Source organism: Pteropus vampyrus, unplaced genomic scaffold (genome assembly GCF_000151845.1).
Source record: "Pteropus vampyrus isolate Shadow unplaced genomic scaffold, Pvam_2.0 Scaffold31, whole genome shotgun sequence".
NCBI classification, from domain to species: Eukaryota; Metazoa; Chordata; class Mammalia; order Chiroptera; family Pteropodidae; genus Pteropus; species Pteropus vampyrus.
The window spans coordinates 10,909,078-10,915,315 of NW_011888812.1; the positions used below are offsets into that span (position 1 = coordinate 10,909,078).

General features: G+C 38.0%; 1 pseudogene; it reads right to left on the minus strand.

Moving 5' to 3' along the window:
* Positions 1-4,347: 4,347 nt before the first annotated feature.
* On the minus strand, positions 4,348-4,464 carry LOC111737838 (annotated as a pseudogene).
* Between the last annotated feature and the right edge of the window lie 1,774 nt (positions 4,465-6,238).

The following is a 6,238-nucleotide window of genomic DNA, read 5'->3' on the forward strand; positions in this document are numbered from 1 at the left end:
TGGTGCAGCTACTGTTTCCTGGAAAGAAAGCAGCCATTCTATTCTTTAAGAATTTGGATTTATTTCAAATCCCATTTCTGATATTAAAGTAGTATTTCTTTTTGCATGTGACTTGATTAATTTTCCTCGAGCACATTAAGCAAGCAGAGAAGGAGCTCAGGTCTTCTCAGTCAGATGTAATGACTAAAGACACTGACCTCTGGTCTGTTTTCTTTTTTCTATCCACACATTACTTTTTCTAGAGGAAGAATATTAAAAGCTTTATGTAGACTCTCTGTTTTGTAACCACATTTCTCAGACTTGGAGTTGAACATTACTATAATAAAATAAGTAGCCCTGATTCAGCCTCCTGGAAAACTAGATAGTTAAAGCAATGTATATATCACATGCAGCAGATTTCAAAGAAAGGTCAACGATGGCCATTTCTGAGGACACCACAATAATAGCCTCAGAAAAAGGAAACGGATTTTTGAGGTTTCCTTTTGTTTTTAATGTATTACATAATCTGTTTTCTTATAATAAATCAGATTATTTATCTTTTCTTAAAGCCCCTTTGATATGGACAGGGGTGTTAAATTGAGCTTTTTGATATTGAGAGGTCAGTAATTCTAAAATACCCAGGTTCCAAGAAGAAGAAAAAAAAAGGAAGAGAGATTATTTCTATTACTTTCAACAGCAGAATAGTTGCACAAGAGTCTATTACTTAATGCTCCTTATCTAAGTACTGGGAAAATAACCACTCGTTCATTTTACACATATTCAGTAAAAGCCTATTAGGTGTCAGGTACATTTAGAGATCCCCGGTGAAAGACATGGATCCTGCCCTCGAGGAGCTGAGAGTGGAAGGATGTACTGGCTATTAGGATAAGGGTAGGCACAGTATAGTATAGCATCGAGACGTCAAGGACAGACAATTCTTCCTAAGGAGTTGAAGGATGCTCCTTAGAAGAGATGTCTATTGGGCTGAGGAGGAGATAGCCAGGAAAACAAAGGAGTGAACGGTGTTTTAAGCAGAGGGAAAAGCAAACACAGAAGGAAAAGCACATGCAAAAGTGTAGAGGCAACAGAGCATGGCGAAGAATTAAGCACGACGGGATCACAACAGGCATGGGGAAGACTGGGAAAGACGCAGGAGTGGACGCTAAGATACAAAGCAGCGTGTGCAGAAATAAATCAGACACATTGATCCGAAGCCTTCATCGTATAAAGATTTCGGAGAGTAAAGTTACTTTTAGGCACTTTACCAATAATACCTGCGAGGAGTGAGCTTTAGTTTGGAGAAGGTGCCATGATGAAAAATCCATCGACATTACTCTAAAGTAGAGATTATAATTCTTATTTTGCCTATAATTCTTATTTTACTCTCCCCCCCGCCCCGCCCCTCTGAGCGTAACTGCTTCGTCTTTCTCTGGAAGAGAATAGTTTCAGCACAGGCAGCATTTGATGCAGTGCTCATTTGATCTGGTTGATTCAGGAAACAGATGCATCCTCTTGGTCTCAGCACAAATCGTTGAGGTTTTTTTTTTTTTTGATTTCACCAAAGCCAGATCTATGTCTCGATCAGCACAGAGGAAAAAAGTAATTACCGAAGTATTAGTGTGATTATTATTTCCTGATATGAACTGCTGCATTTCTTCTTTGTATCTGGTTCTCTCCCTGGTCCAGGGGTAGAAAATTTAAAACATATTCTTTTGGGATAAAGTCTATATTAATTATCTTTTAACCTTGTTTGCATTGGAGAACTTTTTGAGAATTTAATGAAAAATATAAACCCTTTCCTTAGAAAAATTCATATTTTTCTCACAGCTACAAAATGAAACATGGTTGCAATAGATTCACAAGCCTCTTGAAGCCCCAGAGGATCCTTGAGGAATTCGTAGACCTTGGTCAAGATCCATAGACATCTGATCTAGACATAAAATGGAAGAACTGCTTTTGAAATTGGACTGTGATAGTTGTCTGCTAATTCTGGCAGTACATTTTGGGAGGTCAGAATAAACATGAACCGCACTGGCCATATGGATGCTCAAACCTCTGCTACAGCATTGATTCAGAGGGTGGGCCTCAGCTTCCCAAATGTCCTCACCTTCATGCCAACTCAAACATGAGTGAAGGTCCTTGAGAGGAGGAGGTGGAGTAGCAAATCACTGGAGACTTTTCATTTTCTAAAGTTAAGTCTCCTTAGCCTTGGAGTTAGAAGACCAGGTTTTAATCTTAGTTTTACTACTTTCTACTTGAGTAATCTCGTCGAGTCATTTACATTTTTTTGAGTATCAGCTTCTTCATCTATAAAATTGGGGATAATTGTAATACCCACTTCAGGGCTGTTGTGAGCGCTTAAGGAAATAATGAGTGTGAAAATGTTGTTGACCTTATAAAAATATAGTCAGATATTTCTCCAGCAAAATGGGTATATTTGGGAACAACAAAGAATTGCAATTCAGAACATGCAGTCTCATGGCGTACCACATACAAGTCCGGAGAAACAAAGGAGAGAAATCTCTTTTATGAACTTGGGAGGTGCTGTTGTAAGCCAAGAGTCCATTGAAGGACCTGAAAATTCGAAGTATAGTGACCTTTCATTGGCCGAATTGTGGCAGTCTCCCATTGGTTGAGCTGTTACTGGGCGAGGAGGAATCTTCTCTTCTTGCTGAGGTCTTATAGCAGTATCACTTCCTGTCGGAGATGCAAGGTACAATTTCTTCCTGTTGGGGTCAGTGGTGTGCATTGAGAGATTAGTGCATGAAAGTTCTCTCTTCTTCTAGGCTCTGAACTCCATTTTAAATGAGATTTTTATTTATTCATTTTCACAGGACTTAACAGACATCTGGCTCATAGACAGTGCTGGATAAGTATTAATTGAAATTCAGTTCTCCCAGGGCAGTGCAAGACCTTTGAGAGACCCTAAGCACTGAAAAAATTATGACGAGGCACCTCCAGTTTCCTATCCGGCGTGTAAGGAGCTTAGAAATTGCTGCTCTGTCTTAACAACAAATAAAAAGCTGAATGAAATAAAAAGTTGAAATTTTTCTTAGATCCATCGGAAAAGCGAGGTAACAGGGCAAACTGCTGCCCCCCAAATTGTAAAGACAGATGTATGCAGGCGGATACAGAGAATCACGATCTTCAGGTATAGAAACCTCCATGGGACTCAATGGTAGAGTAGGAAAACCTGAACTGCAATTGACAAATTGCTGGAGGCTCAGTGTGGGCGACTCTGAGAGGTAAGAACTCGGGGGGAATCCAGTCATTGGGGGGCTCCCATACTTTTATGAGTTCTACCTGCAGGACTTCTACCAGGTCCTCCCAGTGAACACAGGAGAAAAATACTCATACTTCCAGCAGGTGGAGGTGAAAAAAAACAATTTTGAAATATGCCAGAGCATTCTGATTTTTTGTTTGTTTGTTTGTTTGTTTTTTAACAAGGCCTGCCCTCAGGAGAAACCACCAGAACTTAACCTACTAGGGTTTAATCAGAGCCTAACCTAACTGAGGAAAGGGGAAGTACCCAATTCCAGCCCCATCTGGACTTCCATGTGGGGAAAGGGAAATACATAACTCCAGACCATCTAAGCATCTGGTGCCACCTAAGGTGGAGGAAAAACAGATGCATTGGTGAAGTTGCTGGTCCAGGGGCAGAGGCTCACCAGAAGGACTGAGATCTAATCATAGAACCATGAAAATGATATGGGTGAGAATCTTGGATCCATACAAAGAAAGGAAAAATTTTGGAGAATGAATAAGTGAAGGTAGAATGAAAACAGTTATTTTTTAAATTCTTAAGTGATCTAACAGATAATATTTTGTTTAAAAATAATAATAGCAATACTGTATTTGATTATGCTTATGTATCTACATATGCTTATGTATGCTTACGTATGAGTGAAGTGAATGACAGCAATGATACAAGAGGTAGGAGGAAGGAATTAGAAATATTTTATTTTTATAAGGGATTTGCATTACCTCTGAAGTGACATAGTCTTATTTGAAGGTGGACTTGGATTAGTTATAAATGTGTATTGCAAACTCTAGGGAAACCACTAAAAAAAGTTTAAAAGTATAACCGATATGCTAAAAAGGGAGAGAAAAGGGAAATATAAAATGCGTAGTAAAAACCATAGAAGGCAGAAAAAGTGTGGAAGAAAAAAAAACAGGAATAAAGAACAAAAGCAACAAACAGACAACAGTAACAAATATGGTACCTAATAATCCAACTATATCACTGGTCACCTTAAACATCAATCGTCTAAATACACCAATCAAAACACAGAGATTGTCAGAATGAATGAAAAGCAAGACTTAAGTATCTGTTATCAATAAGAAACCCATTTTATTTTATTTTTTTAACGCCTACAGCACCTGGTCTTCCTAGGTGGTCTCCCATAAGTACTAACTAGGCCCCACCCTGCTTAGCTTCCGAGATCAGACGAGATCGGGCACGTTCAGGGGGGCATGGCTGTAGACAAGAAACCCATTTTAAATGTAAAGAAACATATAGATTAAAAGTAAAGGGATGGAGAAAGACATATTATGCTAACACTAGTCAAAAGAAAGTGAGAGCAGCTCTCTTAGTTTCAGACAGAGCAGACTTCAGTGCAAGGAAAGTGAATAGGAAGAAGGGCATTATGTAATGATAAAGGGGTCAATGCTGAAGGAAGACAAGCAATCCTTAATGTGTATGCACTTAAGAAAAGAGTACCAAAATATACCAGGCAAAAACTGATAGAACTTCAAGGAGAAACAGATGGATCCACTATTATAGTTCGAGAGTTTAACATCCCTCTATCAGAAATGTATAGATCCGGCAGGCAGAAATTCAGTAAGGACATAGTTGAACTCAACAGCACCACCAGTCAACCAGATGTAATTGACATTTATAGACTACTTCAACAATAGGAGAGCACACATTCTTCTTAAGTTCACATGGAACATTCACCCAAAGAGACCACATTCTGGGCCATAAAACACATCTTAACAAATTCAAGAAATATAAATCATATATGATCTACTTTCAGACTATAACATACATCTAAATAAATAACACATGGTCAAAGAAGAAATCTCAAGAGAAATTAACAAATATTTTGAACTAAATGAAAATGAAAACACAACTTATCAGAATTTGTGGTATGCAATGAAAGCAGTGTTTAGAGGGAAATTTATAGCATTGTATGCATAGATTAGAAAAGGTCTAAAAATCAATAAAGTGGAACTTCATCAAAGAAGATATATAGATGGCAAGTAAGCATATGAAATGATGTTCAGTAACATATGTCATTAGGAAATTGCAAAGTAAAACATCAAAGAGATATCACTAGCCCAAATCCAAAACACTGACAACACCAAACGCTGGGAAGCATGTGGAGCAAAAGGAATTCTCATCCTTTGCTAGTGAGAATGTGAACTGGTACAGCCACATTGAAAGACAGTTTGGCATTTTCCTACAAAACTAAACATATTCTTACTATGCAATCCCACAGGCATACTTCATAGTATTTACCCAAATGAATTGAAAACTTATGTCCACACAAAAATCTGCACACAGATGTTTATAACAGTTTTGTTCATAACTGTCAGAACTTAGAGGCAACTAAGATATCCTTCAATAGGTGAATGGATAAACAAACTGTGGTCCATCGAGACAATGGAATATTGTTCAGCTCTGAAAGAAACGAGCTAGCAAACCATGAAAAGACATAGAGGAAACTTAAATATATATTACTAAGTGAAAGAAGCCAACCTGAAAAGCCTACGTACTGTATGATTCTAACTATGCAACATTCTGGAAAAGACAAAACTATAAAGACCGCAAAAAGATTAATGGTTGCCAGGGGTTGGTTGCGGGGATAGGGGAGTAAATAGGCAGAGCACCGAGGACTTTTAAGGTAGTGAAACTAAACTGTGCACTGGTGGATACATGTCATCTTACATCTCTCCAAACTCACAGAATGTACAACACCAAGAGTGAGCCCTAAAGTATAGCGATGAAGATTCATCGATTGTAACAAATGATTCAGAGATGTTGATAGTGGGAGAGGTTATGATTGTGTGAGGACCAGGGTATATGGGAACTCTCTGTACCTCTGCTCCATTGTGCCGTGAACCTAAAAGCGCCCTAAAAAGTAAAGTTTATTAATTACAAAAAAAAAAAGGCAAAAAAAAAAAAATTGTGTTCACTTCCACTCCCACAAGTAATTCTATCTAAGAACAATATATAATAAATAAACCAAAGGTAAAA